This window comes from Lampetra fluviatilis, chromosome 5 (genome assembly GCF_964198595.1).
Source record: "Lampetra fluviatilis chromosome 5, kcLamFluv1.1, whole genome shotgun sequence".
Classification (NCBI taxonomy): Eukaryota; Metazoa; Chordata; class Hyperoartia; order Petromyzontiformes; family Petromyzontidae; genus Lampetra; species Lampetra fluviatilis.
Genome location: NC_136279.1, coordinates 4,057,593 through 4,081,425, shown reverse-complemented (window position 1 = coordinate 4,081,425; position 23,833 = coordinate 4,057,593). Strand labels below are relative to the sequence as shown.

Sequence of the window (23,833 nt, the reverse complement as noted above, 5' to 3'; positions counted from 1 at the left end):
TCGGTTAGGGGAGTCGTAGGTGATTAGGGAGAGCGTGAGAAGGGGAGGGGAGTACACGGTGTGGAAAGGGAGGATCTTGTGAGTGCATCAGCGGTTAAGGTAGCGGTGCGATGGATGGAGTATGGGAGCGCAGGCGAGAATAGGGGGGCGCAGAGAGAGGGGGAGTATAGAGAGAGGGGGTGGAGTCTGGGGTATCGCGGGAGGAGGAGGAGGGGGGGATGAGGGGGGAGCGACAGACGCATTCACGGAGCCCGAACCCTGGAGAATTCACTCGCCCGGTTTAAAACGCGCGCGCTGCTGTCGGATGAGAGACACGCAGAGCCACTGACGGTGTCACACAGAGAGACACCGAGGGAGAGAGACACGCACACACACACACGGCGGAAGACAGGCAGCGTACCGCGAGAGACGGCCACCGATTGACAGACAGAGACACGCACAGCGGGACAGAGTCCGAGAGAGACGCAAATATAGATTCAGAGAGGCACGTAGAGTCAGAGTGAGACGTAGATTCCGAGAGACATAGGCTCCGATCGAGACAAAGAGAGAGAGGAAGACACGCGCACACAGAGACACTGAGTGATCGATTCAGTGAGACACAATAGAGTCAGAGAGATACACCGCGAGAGAAAGAGAGAGCGCGATAAATGCACAGAGATAGATTTAGTGCGACACACACAGAGAGAGAGACACAGGGAGAGAGTCGAGGAGTCGCTGGGAGTCGCCGAGGAGTCGGATCTGCTGGGATTTGTTTTCGTGCGGCACCAGCGCCTCCGCCGTGCGCCCTGCTCACCCCCCGCAGGTAAAGAGCACGTGTCCCATAGTGCACACACACAGTGTGCACGCACAGAGTGCACGCACACAGTGCACACGCACAGAGTCTACACACACAGTGCACACACACACAGTGCGCACGCACAGAGTCTACACACACAGTGTACGCACACAGACCAGACACACCAGTACACTCACAAATCGACGGAGACTCAACGCTCACCCATCACTCACCAGGCACTTTCACTCACCAGATGCCACTCACCAGATCCTCACCAAGGACATGTGACGGACTCCATGGGCTGGCTGTGAAGGCGACGTCACGGCACGAGGCGTCGTCAGGGCAGCACGCTTCGCTCCGTCCTGCTTGGCAGCACGCGACTCGTTCAGCGTTTGGTCACGGATTGTTTTTAAGTTTATTGCCTGGGTCAAAGGTCCTTGGTTTGGTTTTTTTGCAGGTCAGAATGAGCCCTCGTCGGACCCTGTACGAGGAAAGTTACCCGACTAAGTGCAGTGGCTGACTGGCTGACTGAGAAAGCGGGATGAAATGCATAGCTGGCAGTACGTCCTACGGATGGGATGATGCGACAAAGACAAAGATCCCCCGTATAGCCTCAACAGACTGTTGGGGCAAGTGCTTTTAGCGAGCACCTATGAAGGCCGGAACGGGTGACCAGCACCACGCCCGACCGCCTTTGTCTCCCTTGTGACGATGTTTTTTTACGCGCCGCACCAGGTACCCATTTGAGGCTGAGTCGACCTAGGAGAAGCCCAGGAAAGGTTCAAATAATCGTCACCGGTGTTGGCCGTGAGCGGGATTCGAACTGGGGTCGTAGCGCAGAGCGCTAACCACTAAACTACCGCTCCTCACGGGTGATGTGACACACGCACACGTCGTGATAACATTATTTTGACGCTGAGCTTGGCCAGGAAAGACTCGCTGAGTCGCATGACTATTTTTTCAAGAGGGTCCTGCCAAGCGTGCCATGGTGGCGAGATGTTAACTTCCTCGCCTGGTATGCAGGAGGTCGTGAGTTCGATCCCGATCCCGACCCTGACACTTGTTTGGAGTTTGCACGTTCCCCTGGTGGTCGTGTGGATTTGCTTCCGGTATTTCCGTCCAGATTTAGAAACGTGCGTTTACAGTATTTGACTGCTGCTACACATTTCCACGTGATAAGCCACTTGGTTCAGCTGTCGTTTGTGGCCAGGACGCTTCTTAAAAAGAGTTACATTGCTCAATGGGCTTTGCCTGGTAAAATAAAAATGTGTTATCACACTTAAGAGTATGATTGCGGTGTCATTTTTTTAATTTGGAAGATTTTGGTTTCTTACCATGACGCCGGCACACAACGACCCTGCGCTTGCAAACGACCGGTACTGGAGCTTTAACGTCAACTGTGAAGCGTGTTGTATGTTATGGTCAACCCGTTACGCAGTATTAATCGGGGCGGCCGCTGGAATTTGAACCGTGAACTTCCGCAAAAAAATATCACATCCGCAGTATTAACCGGGGCGGCTGCTGGAATTCAAACCTCTCCAGGCAGAGGCGAACGCGTTACCGCTGGGACACGTCACCGCCCTATAATTAGCACGTGAGTAGCAAAATAATGGCCCATTAGGCATGCGCATAGGGCATTAGGGTCACGCGCATTGTCTTACCGTAATTGCACTAACATAAGTTCGATCATTATTATTATCATTAAAAGCCGTACTTGTTGAACGCACTCTCTCGTACATATATAATGTGAGTAAGTACACACGTACAACCCCCCCCCCCCATAGCCTTTAACAGACTGTAAATACTAATTTAAATTGTTAGCGAGCACCAATGAAAGCCGGCACGGCACACAAAAAGGATGGGGCTTGGTCAGCATCACGCCTGGCCGTCTTTGTCTCCCTCGTGATGATATTTTACGCACCGTAACGGGCACTCGTTTAAGGCCGAGTCTACCTAGGGGAGGCCCATGGCATTCGTGAGCGGGAATCGAACTCGGGTTGCCACTTGTGTTGGCCGTGTTGGCTGTGTGTCCTGGGCTGCCCACAACACAAGTTTAAAATATTGATCACATTAAAGTTTAGGAACGTTTATTCAGTAAAAATTATAATAATATAGTAACAGTATAAACTTGAGGTAGGGTTCTTGTTAACGATTATAATACAGCACTGTACTGTAATCGAATAAATCGACAGTCAGGGGGTGCGGCAATCGGTTAGATGGGGCCCCAATATTCGATTTGACTCGCACGGTCGCACCGAGGGCTATCGCATAACGCGGCTCATCCTGCCTCATCACGATCATTGGGCTCGCGGTCTCGAACATCTAACGCTGCAGGGGCTGCTGTCGAAAACAAACCTCGTGGCGGTCGTCAAGGGAATCCCCCAACTCGTAGCTTTGACCACCAGGCGTGTTGGGGGTGTGTGGATGGGCAAGGCACGTCCTGGTGGATGGGGGGGGGGGCACCTTTGCTGAGCGCGACGTGGCCCTCGATGGGCAAACGACGGAGTCGCGGCAGACGAATGGCACTCGTCTGGGAGGAAAGTCACTCGCCGGGGAGATGGAGCGGCATTGACACGGATCATCTCGTGCGCTGAGGTGCCCGGCGCGTCGTCGCATCGTGCGATCGCGAGAGGCGACACGGGTATTGAGCATGGCCGATGTAGACGATGACTTCGCTGAGCGTGCCGAGGAAGTGGATGCACGTGGTTGAGAAGGGGGACGAGGGCGGGGTGACTCCACAGGGTGACTGACTCCGCTGTCTGTGCGCACTTTTATCATTCAATTATCTCCGGTCCAGCGTCCTCATTTGCTGTCGCCCGGACAGACGTTACTTGCGATGAATCACAACACCAGCGGCCCCCCCCCTCGCCCACCCCGCAGGCTCCACGCATCACACGCACCGCATGTCGAGAGAGACCTTCACCGTGGCGATGTTTACACGCCGCAACGTGTCCTCGTTTTAGGCTGAGTCGACCTAGGGGAGGCCCAGGACCGGTTCGAATAATCGTCACTGAATGTGGGCCGTGAGCGGGAATCGAACCCGCGTCGCCGGGTTCATAGCGCAGCGCGCTAACCACTACACCACCGTTCCCCACCCGACATCCGACTCGCTCCTAACAGCCCCCAGCCCACCCCCACTCACCTCTCCCCACCCCCCACCCCCCCACTCAGCTCTCCCCACCACCCACTCCCCACTCCCCACCCCCTCCCCACCCCCACACCCCACCCCCACCCCCCACTCCCCACCCCTACCCCCCACTCACCTCTCCCCACCCCCCACTCACCTCTCCCCACCCCCCACTCACATCTCCCCACCCCACTCACCTCTCCCCAACCCCCACTCACCACCCCCCCACCCCCCACTCACCACCCCCCCCACCCTCCACTCACCTCTCCCCACCCCCACTCACCTCTCCCCACCCCCACTCACCTCCCCCCCCCACTCACCCCCCCCCCACCTCACCTCTCCCCACCCCCCACTCACCTCTCCCCACCCACCTCTCCCCCCCCCACTAACCTCCCCCCCCCACTCACCTCTCCCCCCCCCCACTCACCTCTCCCCACCCCCCAATCCCACGGCGCCCAGTGTTGACATCAGTAGGAGGAGGAGTAGGATGGGGGGAGGGGGTGCGGTGTGTGGAGGCACCAATCTTGAGCGCACGTTGCGATCGAAGTGCGAAGAGGAGTAATTAAGTGTAATTGGGTCTCGTTAGCGCCGCGCGTCTGCCCGTTTGGCCTCCTGCTCCCCCACCCTCTCTCTCTCTCTGTCTGTCTCTCTCCCTCAAGTCGCGTCCTCCTTCCCTCGTTACGAAACCATTTTTATATTTACATATATATTTATTTGACCAGGTAAGGGCCCAGCTGAGCTCCGTGGCTCTTTTTTGCAGAAGCGACCCGGCTGTCACGAATGGCAGCTCAAAGAAAGCGGCCACAGACTCTAGACGCGTGCATGGCGGTGTTGATTCTAAATGTGGAGGAGGGGAAAACCGGAGAAGCCGGAGAAAAATCCACGCGACCACGGTGAGAGAGCGAGAGAGACACGCAAACTCCAAATATACAGCAGCAGCAGGCGTCAGGGTCGGGATCGAACCCACGACCTCCTGCGTACCAGGCGAGGTAGTTAACATCTCCTAGCCACCGCGGCGCCCTTACGAATCCCATCACCCGATTACCTGATGCTCGGACATTTCTAGCATTTTTCATTGCAGTTCTGGAGGGAGGGGGGGTGGTGATTATACGACGAGGGAGCGTGCATCATGAAGAGGGCGATTTTATCGTTCTGGGATGCACCCCCCGCCCCCCCCGCCCCCCCTCTTTCGTATACAGGGTGGTTCACATGGCTTGTAACCCCCATATAATTCTCTCAAACTTCATGTATATTGTTTTTAAAGTAAGATTTATTTAAAACAAATTAAAATGAAAAGGAAAAAAAATGGTTAGGGGTCAATTGATTAGGGGTCAAATGATTAGGGGTCACGAGACATCTGGACCGCCCTGTACAGTATTGCATTTCTTCCCTTGATTTGTTTGACCGCGACTCATCCGTGTCCGATGATGTCAATTACTTCACCGTTATTGACCCCGAGGTCATTTCATTCAGTTCGGTTTTTTTTGTTAATGTGAAATACGAATTCAAAAAAACATATAGACCAACATTAAAACGAACACAACTACGTTAATATGGACTGTATCCTCGTTTGAGTCATTCTCGTACATACGGTGGATTGTTGGATCACGTAGGACCGTGAGAGATTAGGGGGTGGCTTGGGGAGGTCTTCATTCAGGAAGATGACGGCAAGAATGATCGATGTATCACAGGTGCGTCAGGTGCAATGCGGGTCGGCCCGGCAGATGGGGCATTCGACGTTATATCCAAGTCGGGAACGATATGTACGTGTTGAACTTCTTTCGCAGGTAGCGAACCGTGCTTCATCGGAGGTGCGGGGATTTGATGATGATGTTATTGTGTTAGGGCCAATGAAGAGCAATTATGAAGTGGTTAAGTTCTACGTGGTTTCTCCATTCAGTTCGTGAATGCCGGATACATCCACCCAATCACCCACTCCATCACCCATTTACTCATTCACCTACTCACCTACTCACCAACCCATTCACCCACCCACTCATTTACCCACCAACCCATTCACCCACCCACTCACCTACTCACCAACCCATTCACCCACCCACTCACCTACTCACGAACCCATTCACCCACCCACTCACCTACTCGCCAAACCATTCAACAACTCACTCACCTACCCACCAACTCATTCACCCACCCACTCACCTACTCACCAACCCATTCACCCGCCTACTCACCAACCCATTCACCCACCCACTCACCTACTCACCAACCCATTCACCCACCCACTCACCTACTCACCAACCCATTCACCCACCCACTCACCTACTCACCAACCCATTCACCCACCCACTCACCTACTCACCAACCCATTCACCCACCCAAATCGCCACCCACCCACCGACTCACCCAATCTGTCCAACCTCCTTCACTTATAGGCAAGGACTCTATTGTGTACGCACGGGTCCCAGTTTGACGGAGAGAGAGAAAAATAACTCCCCCATATAATACATAACACTAAATAAACGTTTAGAGCAACCACCGTGTGCCACATCGGTAAGACACTGAATGCGTGAGTTGCCACAAGGCGGCGTGTACTTGCCATGGGCATCGACTCTGCATCACCCCCAAGCGAGTGACTTTGGCGGCACACGCTACGCGCACTGAACATCGCCCGCTGTCCGTCGGGGCTTGCTGAAACGAGCTGTGTCTGTACCATCTCGGTGTGTGGGAAGTCATCCGTAGGTTAAAACAAAACCAAAAAAAATGTGGATCTTGGTTTAAGGGCAGGAAACATGGAATGTCCACTCGGAGCCGGTAAGCGCACGCCAGACACGTTGGTAAAGTCAGTACTTTAGCATAATTATTTTCCTAACCGTATCGCTTCTACCAATCGCCAGGAATGTGCCCGATTGTGGCCACAGATAAGGGCGCTGACGTTGCCCCAGCGGGTTCGCCTCGAATTGCAGAGGTTCACGGATCGAATCCAGCTGCCGTCCTGGTTAATACTGCGAGTGCCTTAACCATGAAACTACTACTACTAATACTAACGCGCACTCTGCTTCACTCACAGTGGACACGTTAAAGATCCTTTTGACGTCAATCGCAAGAGTATGTGCCATTGTGTGGGCGCCACGGTAGCGAGATGTTAAACACCTCGCCCGGTGTGCAGGAGGTCGTGGGTTCGAACCCGATCCCGATCCCGACCCTGACGCCTGCTGCTGTATATTTGGAGTTTGCGTGTCTCTCTCTCCTGGTGGTCGCGTGGATTTTTCTCCGGGTCCTCTGGATTTCTCTCTCCGCATTTAGAAACAACGTCACGCGTTTGAGAGTATTTGGCTGCTGTACATTTGCACGTGACAAGCCACATCGCTGAGCTAATACTTGTGGCCAGGTCGCTTCTGTAAAAGAGCTGCGTAGCTCAGTGGGACTTGCACCTGGTAAAATAAATGAATAAACACAGTTTAGTTGTAGTTTTAATCGTGTGCGAAAAGGCGTCACGGTCCGAGTTTTTGACCAATTTCGCCAATTCCCAGTGACTCAACTGAGATGACTGTTTATAGATCGTCGTTCCTTAGGGGCCGTCCATAAATGACGTCACGCACCTGGGGGGGGGGGGGGGGGTCAGACATTTGTGACGATGTGTGACGAGGGGGGGTTTGAGAAATGTGACGTCACATCAAAATGCGCAACTTTCAATAAATATAGACAACACGTTCTACTTAATTAAATATACTTTTCAATAAATGTTTCTCCTACAACATCAGAGTGCAGCGCCAGATTGAATACGCACGACAATGACAATAGTTTAAAGCGATTTGAAGCATGTTTTCTATTTTTTGGGGGGGGGGGGCAGAGCTTTGTGACGTCATATTTGAGGGGGGGGGGTCTGACTTTTCGTGACGCCGTGTGACGAGGGGGGGGGTCAAAAATAGTCCAAAATCGCGTGACGTCATTTATGGACGGCCCCTTACTGCCAGCAGACGTCATGCCCCGAATCACGCTCGCAAACGAGACTCCCCCTTGTCTCTTGAGTTCACACCTCCTGGTGAAGGTTTTATCCTGATGAAGGGTGGTCCAGACGCCTCGTGACCCAAAATGTAATTATCTAAAACGTAAATATTTTTCCACGTATAGTTTAGCTAAAACACAAATGAATATGCAAAAGAAAGCGATGTTCGTAGTTAATTAATTGGAGGGGGGGGGGGTCACAAGACATCTGGACCACCTTATTTAGCACTGTACTGCACTTCTATGGCCCAACGTCTGTGCTCTCCGTATGGTCAAACACAACTCTCACGAAGCTCTCATTCAGCAGTAGATCGATCATGGCTGATGATGATTCGGGGAATGATAAAGTGAAAGAGACAAAGTTAAAGTAAACTGACGGAGATAGTGTGGGATAGAGAGAGAGAGAGGGAGGCCAAGGAAGAACGAGGAGGGGTAACGAGAAGGAATATGAGAGAGAGAAGGGCAAACATCAGTCGTGAGAGAACTACGAATCGTGACATTCATCGGAAGGGAGGGAAACGGGAGAGACTTTTGACTTTTAAACAACTTTTATTGCCGCCAGCAGCAACAGCACTGGAGGTGATTTCGATATGGAATACACAAAGTCACCAGCAAACAAATGAAAATAAACGCCACAAAGCCACGCGCTGTGGCGCTAAAAGCACCGCGCACAACACGAAATAAAAGCCACGTGGTGGTGGTTGTGGTGGTCATCGCGCACTCCACGTTGACGAGCGAGCACTTGAGAAGGTGAACACGAGGGTGCCGTCCACGGGGAAAACGGGAGAGAGACACAGGGAGAGCAAGGGTGAGAGATAAGGAGGAGAGATATGGCGGAAGAGACAGGGAATTGAGAGAGAGAGCAGCACTTGTATAAATTTGTTTTATAATAATACTACAAATATTACATAGAAACATAGGGGGAACATAGACATGGAGTAGGGAGAAGAGGAGGTAGAGAGAGAGAGAAGGGGTAAGGAGAGCAGAGCGAGACATCTATTGCGAAATCTTTCATTTAAAAAGGGGGGGATGGTTTACATAAAGCAAAGCACTGAAAAAACCGAAATGATGAACGAAGCAAAGTGCCGACTACACCGAGCATCTTCATGTTTCCACTGATCGTAAAAAAAGAGAGAGAAAGCGAGCGAGCGGGAGTTAAAGTAAAAAGTTCGCAGGCAGTGGCTTGGTGTGGGAGAGTGAACGAGAGGAGGAGGGGGAGAGAAAGTCAGGGTTGAGGAGGAGGAGGAGGGATGCTGACAAAGAGGAGAATAAAGGAGAGAAAAGAAGAGAAAGCGGCAATGAAAAGAGCAGTAGCGACTCGACGGGGAGAGGGGGGGAGGGAGTGAGAGGGATCGCAGTGGGGTTTGGCAGGTTGGGGTGGGGTGGGTGGGTGCTTGTGGGGCATTGAATCTCATTAATTAGCGAAGAGTCAATGGGGCAGCGTCAGAGAACCCGAGCCCCATCCGTGTCTCCTCCTCTTCCATTGTCCCGCTTGCGGAGAGTGAGTGGCGTAGGCAGAGAGAGAGAGAGAGAGTGCGTGTGGGTGGAGAGCGTGTGACACACACTGACACACGCACTGGCAGGGTGAGAGTGCGTGTGGGTGGGTGGAGAGCGTGTGACACACACTGACACACACACTGGCAGGGTGAGAGTGCGTGTGGGTGGAGAGCGTGTGACACACACACACTGACACCCACACTGGCAGGGTGCGTGTGGGTGGAGAGCGTGTGACACACACACACACACACTGACACCCACACATTGACACACACCCACACTGACACACACACACACTGACACACACACACTGACACCCACACTGACACACTGACACACATCACCCACACTGACACCCACACTCACAGGGCGAGATCGACACACGAGGAGTTTCGCGTTTGTGCGGGAATCGTGGACGCTGGGAGCCTCTCTTCTCCAAATCCCTCCAGCGCGCTCTCCCCTCTCTCCCTCCCCTCTCTCCCCCTCCTCTCCCCACTCTCTCTCTCTCGCTCTGAGAGATCAGCCCAGCCTCTCGTTCCCTCTCTCTCGCTGTCCCTGATTCTGTCCCTACGTCGCTTTGTCTCTCGATCTGTCCGCAAGCTCGCGGTGGCCGTCACTCTGCCTCGTGCTGTCTCGAGTCATCACCCCGGTGTCTCTGTCACTCAGTCTGCCTCTTTGTGCCCGTCTCCCTGGTTATTTATGTGTGTGTCTCTGTGTGTGTGTGTCCTAGGCTGTCTCCCTTCGTCTCTTAGTTTGTATCCGCGTGTTTCCTTATTGTCCACAAATCCACACTACCGGTGACTCTCTCTCTCTCTCGCTCTCCGGGTGTAACCTCGTTATCATTATTTCGTGGCATAATCTCTTTCACTTTCTCTCTAACGCATTTTCTTTCTCTCTCTCTCTCGTTCTCTTCAAATCTCCCTTCTCCCCATATCTCTCTCTCCATCCATCTCCCTCTCGCCTTCAACGCTCCGTGCCGCTCCCCCCCTCCCCCCTCCCTCTCATCACTTCGCAGTGTCCCTGTGATGCTGGACATGACAGGTCAGTGAGGTCGGTGTCTCCTGTGTGACCGCGTCCGAGTTGAACACGCAGTGCACACACACAGCACACGTATATACACACACAGTACACACAGTACACACGTGCACATACACACTACACACACCGTACACACATACACACAGAGCACACACATATACAGACTACACACACCGTACACACACAGAGCACACATATATACACACACAGTACACACAGTACACACAGTACACATATACACACTACACACACCGTACACACACACACAGTACACACACAGTACACACATATACACACTACACACACCGTACACACACACACAGTACACACACACACAGTACACACACACAGTACACACAGTACACACAGAGCACACACATATACACACTACACACATACACTCACGCAGTACACACAGAGCACACGTGCACATACACACTACACACACAGTACACAGAGAACACACACAGAGTGCATATACACACTACACACACCGTACACACACACACGGTACACATATACATGTTCACAGTACGAATACACTGTGCATACAGTGCACATACGCAGTACATACTGGCAGTACACATACACAAATCATATACACTACATGCAACACACATACAATACATGCATGACAGTGCACACACGCACACACAGTACACAACAGTACATTGGCACAGCACATACCCAGTACACAAACATAAATGACATACGATGCACAGTGCCACAGTGCAAACACGCAGTACACATGCGGTAGAGAGCATACGAACAGTCCAGACGACACACACACTACAGTACTTACAGCACACAGATTACTAACAGTACTGCATATGTATAGTATGCACACAGTACTGACGACATATGCATGTAGAGTCGAATGCTCTGTGTCAACGATGAGTGGTGGTTACAGGGATGGTTGTGTCGTGGTTAGAGATGTGGTTAAGTGATGGTTAGCGAGTGTGGTTGAGTGGTGGTTAAGTGTTAGTTAAATGTGTGGCTAAATGAGTGATTACAGGGGTGGTTGAGTGGTGGTTAATTGGTGGTTACAGGTGTGGCTGAGTGAGTGCTGTTTACAGGTGTGGCTGAGTGAGTGCTGGTTAAATGTGTGGTTGAGTGAGTGATGGCTACAGGAGTGGCTGGGCTGTGGTTACAGTTACAATTGAGTGGTGGTTGAAGTTGTTGGGTGGTGTTTGTAGTCGTGGTTGAGCGGTGGTTATAGTTGCTGGGTCGTGGTTGTTAGTTGTGGTTGAGTAATGGATAGATTCTTCCCATCAACCTCCCCATATATATATGATCAACCACAGCGGTGTTAAAGTTTGAATGAAAATTACAGTATTGTTAAAAGTTAGGCACTGGGTTACGATTACATTTTGGTATCGTTTTAGATGCACGAGTTTGGGTTCAAGTCTTATGACTTATTGTCAGAGACTATGTAAGATTTCGAGCTCGTGTCAATATTTAGTTTAGAGTGTCACGTTAGGGTATTGCAATGTGAGTGGACGTTTGCGTTTAGGATTTTGGCCTCAGAGTTTAGCATTCAGGGAGACGCTGTGGTGTCTGAGGTTAGTCCGATGGGTTTAGGCCTCGGCAAGTGTGGCGAGAATCATTGTCAAGCGTAACGATCAGCGCAGAGGCTACGCGATTGGGGGTTTAAGGGTGAAGGGTTATATGCATTGGGGTTACAGTTCAAGTTACGCATAGAATTGCTTGTGAGCATTAGCAATGGGGTTTCGGGCTTGAGGGGTTAAAGGTTAGATGGGGGGGGGGGGTTGGTTGGGGTAAGGGTTAGAGGTGCCCCTTAAATCATGACAGCACCCACCAGCACCACCACCACCACCCTAATCATAGCCGCCCAGAAGTCGCGACCTCACCGAGTCCTAATTAAGGACGAGCCGTGATTAGAAGGCAGCAATCTGACGATGCCTGCGTTGGGGGGGGGTGGGGGTGGGGGCTGCCTTTTTTCCCCCTCCTCCTCTGTTTCCTTTATCGTTGTAAAGCTTGAGCTGCCGCGTTAATTACGAGAATTCCCAAACGAGAGATGACGCTTAGATTGAAGAAGACGAAACAGACGACTCTACGATTTGGATCGCAATTGGGGGGGGCGGGGGGGCGATGAGCGGGGGCATCGCTTACGGGTTATAGGGTTAGTTTGCGGAGTGGTGGTTAATCGGAGCCCGTGTATATAGCGCGAACACGGCCAAAATCCACATCCACACGACCAGATCAAGTGCTTATGATGGCCCCCTCTCTCAGCCAGCCCCTGCCAGAGCCCCCACCCCTTGCCTCTTGACTTATGAGCCTAAGGGGGGGGGGGGGTTCTGGTGATGTTGGCTCGAGTCGGGGTGGGCGGTGATGGGGAGGATGGCGATTGTGATGGGGAGAGGCAGATTGGCCATGGGGGAGTGTGTGCGTGTGGGGGGGGGTGAGATGAGAATGGGGTGCTGGTGTGAGGGACAGTGGTTGTGACCGCTGGAGGAAAGAAAATCAAATTGTTGTTTGTCATGGGGAGATTGGGGGCGATGATGGTGGTTCTGCGGAGAGGGTAGCTTGTGATGGTGGTGAGAGGGAGCAGGGCTGTGATGATGGCCAAGGATGAGAGGTGGCTGTTGATGATAGGGATCGGGAGGTGATGGAGAGGGTGGGGGAGTGGAGGGTGGTAGTGGTGGACAGTGGTTGTGGTGCTGGAGGAGAAGTGAGTTATGGTGCGAAAAGAGATGAGCGGGTGTGGCGGGGGGGGAATTTAAGGATGGTGGTGATGTAACAATTGAGGAAGATTGTGATGGGAGAACAGGGGGCTGAGATGGGACATTTTGAGATGATGGGTGGAGGAGGTGAGTGGGGGCTGTGATGCGGAGAGGGATGGTGGTGATGTTAAAATGAGGAAGATGACAATGGGAGAACAGGGTGTGTGTGTGTGAGAGAGATGGTAATGGTCTTGGTGATAACGGTGATGGGTGGAGGAGGGGTGCTGCGATGTGGGAGAGCAGGAGGAGGAGGATGATGGTGGTGGTTGAAGAAGAGTAGCGATGTGTTTATAGGCAAGAGGGGGGAGGTATGAGGTTTCTGGGGGTGAGGTTTGAATCTAAATTGTGTTTCTGATGTTTCGCAGTAACGAGTTTTGCCGCGGCACAGATTACATGTCATACAGGGCGCCCCGCGTTTTACTGCTCTAATGAATGAGAGGCGGTGGCCAGACAGATTAGCCCGGGTCGGAGAGAGAGAGGGAGAGAGTGTGGGGAGAGAAGAGGGGTGGGGAGAGGGGGGAGAGAGAGGGGCGGGAGTGGAGAAAGATGGTGTTGATTGGATGTGTGGGGAGGTACGGGTTAGGTTAGAGGGTCTCCCAAGTTGAAAGTGATTATGATGACAGTGCTGCTGCTGATGGTGGTGGTGATGATGGTGGTCTTGGTGGTGGTGGTGGTGATGATGCTGGTGGTGGTGATGATGATGGTGGTGGTGATAATGGTGGTGGTGGCGGTGGTGATGATGATGGGGGTGGTCATGATGGTGGTCTTGGTGGTGATGATGGTGATGGTGATGATGGTGGTGGTGGTGGTGATGATGGTGGTAGTCTTGGTGGTGATGGTGGTGATGATGGTGGTGGTGGTGATGATGGTGGTGGTGGTAGTGATGATGGTGGTGGTGGTAGTGATGATGGGGGTGTGATGGTGGTGGTGGTGGTGATGGTGGTGGTGGTGATGGTGGTGGTGATGGTGGTGGTAGTAATGATGGTGGTGATAATGGTGGTGGTGGTGATGATGGTGGTGGTCTTGGTGGTGATGGTGGTGATGATGATTGTGATGGTGGTAGTGATGATGGTGGTGGTGATGGTGGTGGTGGTGATGGTGGTGGTGATGGTGGTGGTAGTGATGATGGTGGTGATGATGGTGGTGGTGATGGTGGTGGTAGTGATGATGGTGGTGATGATGGTGGTGGTGGTGGTTATGGTGGTGGTGGTGGTGATGGTGGTGGTGATGGTGGTGGTGATGGTGGTGGTAGTGATGATGGTAGTGATGATGATGGTGGTGGTGGTGATGGTGGTGGTGATGGTGGTGGTAGTGATGATGGTGGTGATGATGGTGGTGGTGGTGGTAGTGATGATGGTGGTGGTGGTGGTGGTGATAATGGTGGTGGTGGTTATGGTGGTGGTGATGGTGGTGGTAGAGATGATGGTGGTGATGATGATGGTGGTGATGATGGTGGTGGTGGTGATGGTGGTGGTGATGGTGGTGGTGATGGTGGTGGTAGTGATGATGGTGGTGGTGGTGATGGTGGTGGTGGTAATGGTGGTGGTGATGGTGGTGGTAATGATGATGGTGGTGATGATGGTGGTGGTGGTGGTGATGATGGTGGTGGTAGTGATGATGGTGGTGGTGGTAGTGATGATGGTGGTGATAGTGATGATGGTGGTGATGGTGGTGGTGGTGGTGATGATGGTGGTCTTGATCGTGGTATTGTTAATGACGATTCAGTCGGTTTACTGCCATCGAATTGAAGTGAAGGTGATCGATTGTTCTGGGTATCCCGTTCGTGGTTGGAATGTCATCATCGGGTCTCATGCTGGGGCTTGTGTTATGGTTTTAGTTGACGTGACATTTGTTGAGTAATGTGTTAGGGTGAATTTATACCAAGTATTAGTATTTCGTGTTCAGTGTCAGTGTTTGCTGTGCAGTATAGTTGTTAGATGATAGGGTTAGGGTCTTGGCTCATGTCAGAGTTTGGCTTTCGGGGTGTGCATTGCTGTTTTAGCGCAGTCGACGCAGAGTCAGGGGCGGTGTTAACGCTACGAAGCTCGCAGTCGAGTGTTAGTGTGTTAGGCTGTCGATTCATGTCAAAGCTAGGGTTAGTTCTGTGTTAGGAGGGGCTACGGATATGGAGACACAGTAGGTCTGATTCGTGTACAACTAGTGTTTCCGACTTTTCCGGAAGAAAAAAAAAGTAATATTTTACAAAAACTTTTTTTAAAAACACGCTTTAATGAAATGTACCGTACGAGTAATGGAAGAACTCCACGGCTCCAGGAAGTGGCCCCGAAGCTTGCCATAACGTAAGGGACCCGTGGTTATTTACAGCCAACGTCAGGTTACCGTGGACAATTAGAGCCAAGCCGAAACATAACATATAAAAAAGAATGTTTTAAAATATGTTTTATTTCACTTTTTTTTATGATAGAATATAGTATTGACATCGGTATGACATAAGTATACCAAGGTTGCAGTCGATACCACATTAGGAAGTGGGTTAAAATTGAGTTACAAGATTTGAGGATACAACAACAACAGACAGAGTGAGTTAAATGAAATCGTGTAAATTAAAAATGCCCCGCCGCTCCGATTGATTTCGCCAGATGTCATTGGTGGAGCACCATTCCGCGCCGGAGCTCTCGGCCAATCAGTGGCTGTGGTTCGTGGTGGTGGTGTGGTTAGTGGTGGTGGTGTGGTTAGTGGTGGTGGTGTGGTTAGTGTTGGTGGTGGTGGTTACACTGGTTAGTGTTGGCCGTGTGGTTTACTGTCAGTGGCTGCTTCGTGGTTGAGCTGCGGCAAAGAGGAGCGGCGCTGTGGGAGTACAGCTCGTTCATCATCCGCTGTCGCAATTAATTTCCCACTCGGCCACTGATGAGACCCCCCCCACTACCCCCCCCCCCACTAGCCCCCCCCCCTACCCCCCCCCCCACTACCCCCCACTACCCCCCCCACTCTTCCCAGCACCTGCCAAGTTGGGTCACGTGGCCAATGACACAGCAATGCTCGGCACATCCATAATGGTACATGTAATAGCCATACCGAGATAATTAAAACATATAATTAAATGCATAATTACAGCATTGAATTAATAGCGCGTTGCGTTAATAACAGCAAGGTTGAGCAACAACAAAAAAAAGCCCTTTGTAGGCATAGTAACGGCACCGCGCTGTGTGGAGTTACAATAATCGTGCGTTCGAACATATATTTGTGTTGCCACCGCATCAATGATGCTGATGATAATGACCAATGTAATCTGGGTACCGATTTGCATTGATTCAGATGTCACAGGCGCCCTCCACCTCAACGCACTGTGCCTGCCACGGTGCGAGAGACGGTGCAAGCTCCCGGTTCAGATGGGGGGGTATCACCGTGGACACCAATGGGAGAAAGGCGATCGGTTGTTGGACCGAAATTAGCGAAACTTCTCTCGTTTACCAAAGAGGTTGTACACACCCCCCCCCCCAACACCTTCCGATTAGCACGGTTGGCTGCGTACGACGCGAAAGAAGTTCAGAATCAACGCTCGGAACATTTTTACAGGGGGAATCCGATGAGCTGCAAAGCTCTTTGTTTTTAAACAGATGTTCAGTAGGGGCAGGTCAGAACGTTACAAGAACAACAAACAATACAAAACACGATAGGAGTGCAAAGTATACGAAAGGTAAACAAATAAAAAAGAAAAAATATACAGACAAATGAAACTAAACAAATTGTTTCGTCTTACCACGTAAGGCCCACTGAGCTATTAGCTTATTTTTCAGAAGCGACCTGGCCACAAATGATGGCTCAACGAGGTGGCCCATCATGGACAGACGTAAATGTCTCCAGAGCTGTGAAACATCTTGTTCTGACCACGATGTCCCAATTCTCCTCGCTAAACGGGTGACAGAAACCGGGCAGAGTGATTATACCGCGCTCACTCTGCTAATATTTGTATCCCGCGCCCGCTGAACGTGTAACTTCGTACAGAAACCGTGGCAGAAAGGGCATCGGTAAACGGAGTAATGCGGCATTGAGTAACCCCAAGCCGAGTTTTGTAAAGGTTTTTCTTACGTAAGAATTGGGGTTTTCCCCTTTTTTATGTCAACATAACTGAAACCTTTTTACGAGGAATCATGTCTGCATTAAACACAATACTTGTGGTCAGAATGCAAACAAAAACACACTGATAATATATGCATTGTCTTTGAAACTGATTGGTCCACACCAGAGACAGCTTTCTTTTGAGCCTCGTCTCAAACGGTGCTAGACCAGAGGACGCCAAAAGGTACCGTTTGAGACGAGATTCAAAAGAAAGTTGTCTCTGGTGTGGACCAATCAGTTTCAAGGACAATGCATATATTATCAGTGTGTTTTTTGTTTGTTCTTACCACAAGTATTGTGGTTAATGGAGACATGATTCCTCGAAAAAAGGGGAAAAGCCTATTCCTATACTTTGCCACTGGCAAAGGAGGTCCCATGATGTTTTTCTTACATGTCAATCGCGTACATGCCAACTATCAGCGAAACTCTGGAAAATAATTCTAGATTTGAAGCTTTCGTGACTGCAAGGCATCATATTCTTAGGTTTTTTCGGTAAAGTCACGTAGGTAAAACATCAAAATTAATGAAAATAAAATAAAAACAAAAATCACGACGTTTCGGAGGCAACACAAGTCTCCGTGACTTTACCGAAAAAACCTAAGAATACTCTGGAAAATACTTGGGAGTCGTAGATACCGCTATGCCTGGCCCGGGTAGATTATTGAAGGGTAATTGACAAAGTTGAAATTGATAGTTATCGAAGCTCTAGCCAAGAAAGGTCAAAATAAGAAAAAGATATGTTTAGTAATAACACTGAGATTGCGCGAAATAAGAAAATTACAAATTGCATTCATGAATGGCATTAAGACCAGGGTGACACGCTTTCACCTACATTACACAAACGTCAGAGCGATGTCAGAAGACATTTTGCGAGAATTGGATTTGAAACGCAAAACGAGGAAGAAGAATAATTAAATGCGGAAATGTTGATGGCAAAAAAAACACGTTGATCACGACAGATTTGCTAACTTCAGTCATTTAAACATCAAGTGGAAATTAATTACGAAGAAAGGATTGCAGAACATAATGGGACCTCCTTTGCCAGTACCAAAATATGAGAATAGGTAATGGTAGGTTTTTACCCTTTTAACTGGTACAAAACTGACACCTTTATTCAAGGCATCATGTTTGCAATGACCACAACACAAGTAGTCAATAAAGCAAACAAAAAGAAGCAACTCTGATAAGGATAATAATATGCACAGTGACTACTTGTGTTGTGGTCATTGCAAACATGATGCCTTGAATAAAGGTGTCAGTTTTGTACCAGTTAAAAGGGTAAAAACCTACCATTATATTTTGCCACTGGTAAAAGAGATCTCATAATGAGAATAGGTTTTACCATTTTTTCTGTTTGCATTCGGACCGCAGGTATTATGCAAACATGACTCCTTGTAAAAAAAGGTGTCAGTTTTGCTGCCAGATAAAAGGGTAAAAAACTAATTATCATATTTTGCTACTGGCAAAGGAGGTTCCAGTGGTGGATTATTGTTAACAAAACAGGCGTTAAGATGTTAAAAGACCAAACTGAAACCTTTCTATGCATTGTCTCTGACAGATTTCTGTTGAGCCTCGTCTCAAAACAGTGTTAGACCAGAGGACGCCTTTTTAAGCTGGGTATTTTAAATACGCTGCCAAGCTTAGCAGTGTTCATTAAGACGCTGTCTTTCCGACAGCTCTGTTTCTTCACCTGAGGACGGCTGCTTGCGTTGTGGCCGAAACGTCGTCAGAATTTCATTTTATTACGTATTCTATTTTTTACTATTTTATTTCCCTTCTACGTGACTTTACCAAAAGAACAAAGAATATGAATCCTGCAGTCACGAAAGCTTTAAATCGAATTTTTTAAATTTATTTTTTATTTATTTTCAGTCTACGGCGAACGGCAAGGGTGGAGTAGCGGCAGAGAAGTTAAGTTCCATATTCAATTCGAGTCCTGCTTAAAAGGCACTAAAGGGAAATTAATTGACGAACTAATATACATAATTGAATGCAATTTAACATAGATTAATGTAATCGATAAACCGCCCTAAATTATGCATAGCCTTTAAATAAATAATCTCGTGGGCACGCACGCACACGCGGCGTGTAAGTCGGCCGTGTGTGTGTGTATAATCTATGCACGCGTAAATCATTCGGCACATAAGCAGCCGCATTAATAAACCAACAGGATAAATGAATAGTTGAAACAATGAGCGAATGAATGAACGCGTGGCTTTAAACAAGAAACCGCTCGCGAGATACGTTATTGAACGCGCGGGGGGGGGGTGGAGGAGGAAAGTAAACAGTGAATAAATGGGTTGCCTTACGGGTCAGTGGATATTAATATTGCAAATGTGTGCGTGAGTGCGTGTTCGTCAGTGTATCCGTCCGTATGTGTGCTGGAGAAGCGGTGGGTTCGCGCAAAATGCGATGCCAAACTGGCTAACGACGATTTCTGGGCCACGGCTAAACATCAGTGCGTGTGTGCATGTGTGCATGCGTGTATGTGTGTGCATGTGTGCGTGTTTACGTGTGTGTGTATGTGTCTTTGTATGTTGAACTTTTTTCGCAACCGTGGGTAGCGGTAGTGTAGCGGTGAGCGCGCTGCGCTACGATCCTGGCGACCCGAGTTCGATTCCCGCTCTCGGCCAACACCCAGTGACGATTCTTTTACCCGGTCCTGGGCCTCCCCCAGGTCGACTCGGCCTCAAGAGCACCTGGTGCGGTGTGTAGACATCGCCACCAGGGAGACAAAAGCGGCCGGGCGTGGCGCTGGCCACCCACCCCCTCGTGTGCCGTGCCGGTTTTCATAGGTGTTCGCTAGCAGCACTTGCCCCAACAGTCTGTTAAGACTATAATAAGTTTTCAATCGAGATTTAAAAGTGCATCTTAGCTCCCAGTGACTTCCTAATATCGGAGAGCGATATCCGAACCCGTTCTGTGCCTCACCCTTCATAGGTCGACGGCTTTAAGTGAGAGAGAGAGAGAGCCTGGGTGCGGTGTGTGTGAAGACACCAGCACTGGGGAGACAAAGGTGGTCAGGCGTGGTTTCCTGGCAACGACACCCTTACTCCATATAGTTGCGCCGTTCCGGCCTTAATCAGTACTCGCTAACCGCAATTGCCCCAGCAGTTGATGCCGGCTCTACGTGGCTTGTGTATCTGTGTTTTTTTTTACTTTGTCCGACGCAAAAAACCCCATCTGCTTCCTTGTTGCCTCTGGCTGATAATGATCCTCGCGGAGAAAGCTCCATCCAGCACCGTGGCTAATGGGGGCGGTGGCGGAGCTCCGGTTCAGCACGAGGAGGCCGATAACCCCTGCGTCTGAACCTTAATTAGCAACGGGAGCTCGCAACAAACTCGATCAATAATTCGCTGCGATTTTCTAAAAAATCCAACGACAAAACCGATGCAAATGTAACGCTCGTGTTCTATGTATTGTTTGTATGGGCGCCACTCACGAAATGTCTCGCGCAAGCGAGGCCAAGCACGAGATCAAAATGAATCGAGCATTGAATTGAACTGTGACCCCCTCCCCACCCCCACCACCCCACCCCCCCACACAAAGCGTGAAAAGTTATCACGCCGCTGCGGAGAGGGTTAATTGTAACAGGAATCTGGAGTGCATGGTTGTGCGCGCGTGGGTACATCGGGAGTGGTAGCGTGGGCAACATCGGTGACGATGATCGGAACCGGTCCTGGGCCTCGCCTAGGTCGACTCGGTCTCAATTGAGTACCTGGTGCGGTGTGTAAAAACATCGCCCCGAGGGAGACAAAGGCGGCCGGGCGTGGTCCGTGCCACCCAACCCCTCGTGTGCCGTACCGGCCTGTTAAGGCTATACGGGGGATCTTTGTCTTTGTGGGGAGTGGTGGCACAGTGGTTAGCGCGCTGCGCTAAGAAACCCGGCGACCCGAGTTTGATTCCCGCTCACGACGAAAATATCAGTGACGATCATCAGAACCGGTCCTGGGCCTCCCCGAGTTCGACTCGGGCGTGTACAGAAACATTTCCACTAAGGAGACAAAGGCGGCCGGGCGTGGGTGCTTGCCACCCCACCGCAGGCGTGTGTCGTGCCGGGAGATCGCTTTGAGCACTTGCCCCCAAAAAGTCTGCTCGGGAAGACTATAACGGGAGGGGAGGGAGGAGGGGGACCTTTTGTCTTTGTGTGCACGTGTCAAGCGCGCGAGTCTGGTGCATGAAAACGAAGCGTCAGTTCGGTATTTTCGAACCGCGCGCCCGCCCGAGTGCGTGGTCGTCCAATTACGCATTTCTTCCCGGCCGCTCTCTATCACTCTGAATTATTCGCAGTGCGGTAAGTAGTAACCACCCCCCCCCCCCCGGGCTCGCGAGCCTTTTTTTTGGGGAGGGGGGGTGGGGGGGAGTTCTCGTCGGAAGAGTGGGGACGAGGCTTGGCTCGGGCATCGGTCGGCAGGTCCTGCGCTGGGGAAACGTGCAGCGATGACCGCCGGGGGTCTCCGTCACGGTGCGATGGCTCCGCAGCCCGAATGGGGCTATAGCCGTGGACACCATCGGAGAAAGACGAGCGGTTGTTGAACCGACACCTCGCTTTTGGTTGACTAAAGAGGTGTTGTATTACAACATCCCCCACCGCTGGAGTAGCACGGTTGGCTACGTACGGCGCGAAAGAAGTGCAACGTGCACACGTGTTGGTATACGGTCAGGGGTTTCAGTTTAGCAAAATTTCCCGTTCACAATTTTTAGTTTTTTCAGAAACTTTATTTATTACTGGAGGAATCCGATGAGCTATAAAGCACTTTGTTCACATGTTCTCGTCGTTGGCGGGTAAGCGGCGGTGGGGCATAATAGACAACAGTTACAACAGCTACAAAGTTGGGTGCAGGGCTGCTGACATTACCAATACCGTACTTGTGTGTCACTGATCACTTATAGGTTTAACGCTGATCAAAACTCGGTTGAGCACTGACTACAATGGCTGTCACTTACCGGTAAATCGGCCTTGTGCTTAGGGCTATGGCTGCATTAAGGCTTGGAGCTTAGGCTTAGGGCTATGGTTGGGTTTTGGGCTAAGGGTAGCGATGAGGTTAGGGTTGGGGCCAAAGCTCGTGTTGGCTTTCGGCTCGGGTTATCACTCGGGATAGTGTTGGGTTTTGGGTAGGGTTAGGGGGGGTGTGCTTAGCCGCTCATGTGGATTTGAACGAGGGTCATGGTTATACTTATTGGCCGTGTCGGGTGGTGGAGGGTTACGACACATTCATAAATAACGCGATGTAACCCAAAAACGTTTATTATGAATAAAATTGGTCGCGAAAGCCTACGTGTTAAACTGTCACGGTTATAGTTGGTGCCAAGTGTTTGATCAGAGCTAGGGATTACGGTTAGGTTGGAGCAAGGGATATGACTGGGCGAGAGATCTATGTTAGGGTTGGGGTTAGAGTTCGGGCTAGGGTTCGGGTTGGGGTGTGGACGAGGGCTCAAGGTTATGGATAAGAGTTAGAGATGGGCTTAGGGCGATGGCTGCGGTTGCCTTGGAGAGGTGCGATGGTGTTTATCTGAAATTTAAGTTGGGAACACCATGATAATGGGAAATATTGATTGTCTGGAGCCTCTGATTGATTAACTTTTCTAATCAACGGCACTGAATGTGGAATAGATTGGTCGGATTACCCCGCATGTTTGAATAACGAAATCGCGGATATATATAGAACTATCTCACCATCTCCCTCGCTCTCCCCAGCTTCCTCCCTCTACTCGTCTCTACCTTCATTCTTATCTCTGTCAATCTTCCTCCACCCCATCTCTCTCTATCTCACCCCATTACACTCTCCTGTCCCTCTCCTCTCCTTACCTTTTCCACCTCTCTCTCTCTCCATCTCCCCCATATTTTGTTTTAAAATCTTATTTTTTTTTCTATCACCCACGCTCATGCAGAGTCTCTCTTAAAGCCTTCTCTCTCTCTCTCAACTGTGTGATCCTCCCAATCGTCGGTTCCGATCCTCAACTCTTATCGAGGGATCTGTATCAAGAGCACAAACACGCGAAGCTTTCTGGCTCTCTCACCACCACCACCACCACAACAACAACAACAGCAGCAGCAGTCGCCATTCGCCACTCAGCGGAGGGCGGACGTCACCACGGCGCCTGTGCCAGGCCAGGTGCACTTTGAGGTCGCGCGAGGTGTCGAAGGCTCGCTGACGGGAGGTCACGGGGACCGACACCCATGTGCCCACGTGGGTTGACCGACCGAGACGACTGGCAGCAGAGAGATGCACCAGCTGTGACCCCAACTCTCTCTCTCGTGCGCGCGTGTCCGTCGCTGGAGTCAGATTGACCGTCAGAAACTAATCGGACTATTTAACTTACAATCGTCATTTACCCTTTGACTTTAAAATAAAATAAAAGTTCAGACGTCGCAACAAAGCCCCTTGGTACCCGCTGGAAAGGGGCCGTCCATAAATGACGTCACGCACCTAGGGAGGGGGCGGGGGTCAGACATTTGTGACGATGTGTGACGAGGGGGGGGGGTGAGAAATGTGACGTCACATCAAAATGCGCAACTTTAAATAAATATAGACAACACGTTCTACTTAACTAAATACACTTTAAAAAAAAAATTTCTCCTACAACATTAGAGTGCAGCGCCAC

The 23,833-nt window shown here is 50.6% G+C and overlaps 1 protein-coding gene across 1 annotated transcript in view; it reads left to right on the top strand.

Annotated features, from left to right (window-relative positions):
* The first annotated feature begins 658 nt into the window (after positions 1-658).
* LOC144932189 (LIM domain only protein 3-like) overlaps positions 659-23,833 on the top strand; it is a 34,565-nt gene continuing 11,390 nt past the window's right edge. The window contains exon 1 of the mRNA XM_078856141.1: positions 659-802. The gene's annotated coding sequence lies outside the window, so the exon portion shown is untranslated. The remainder of the gene's footprint in view (positions 803-23,833) is intronic.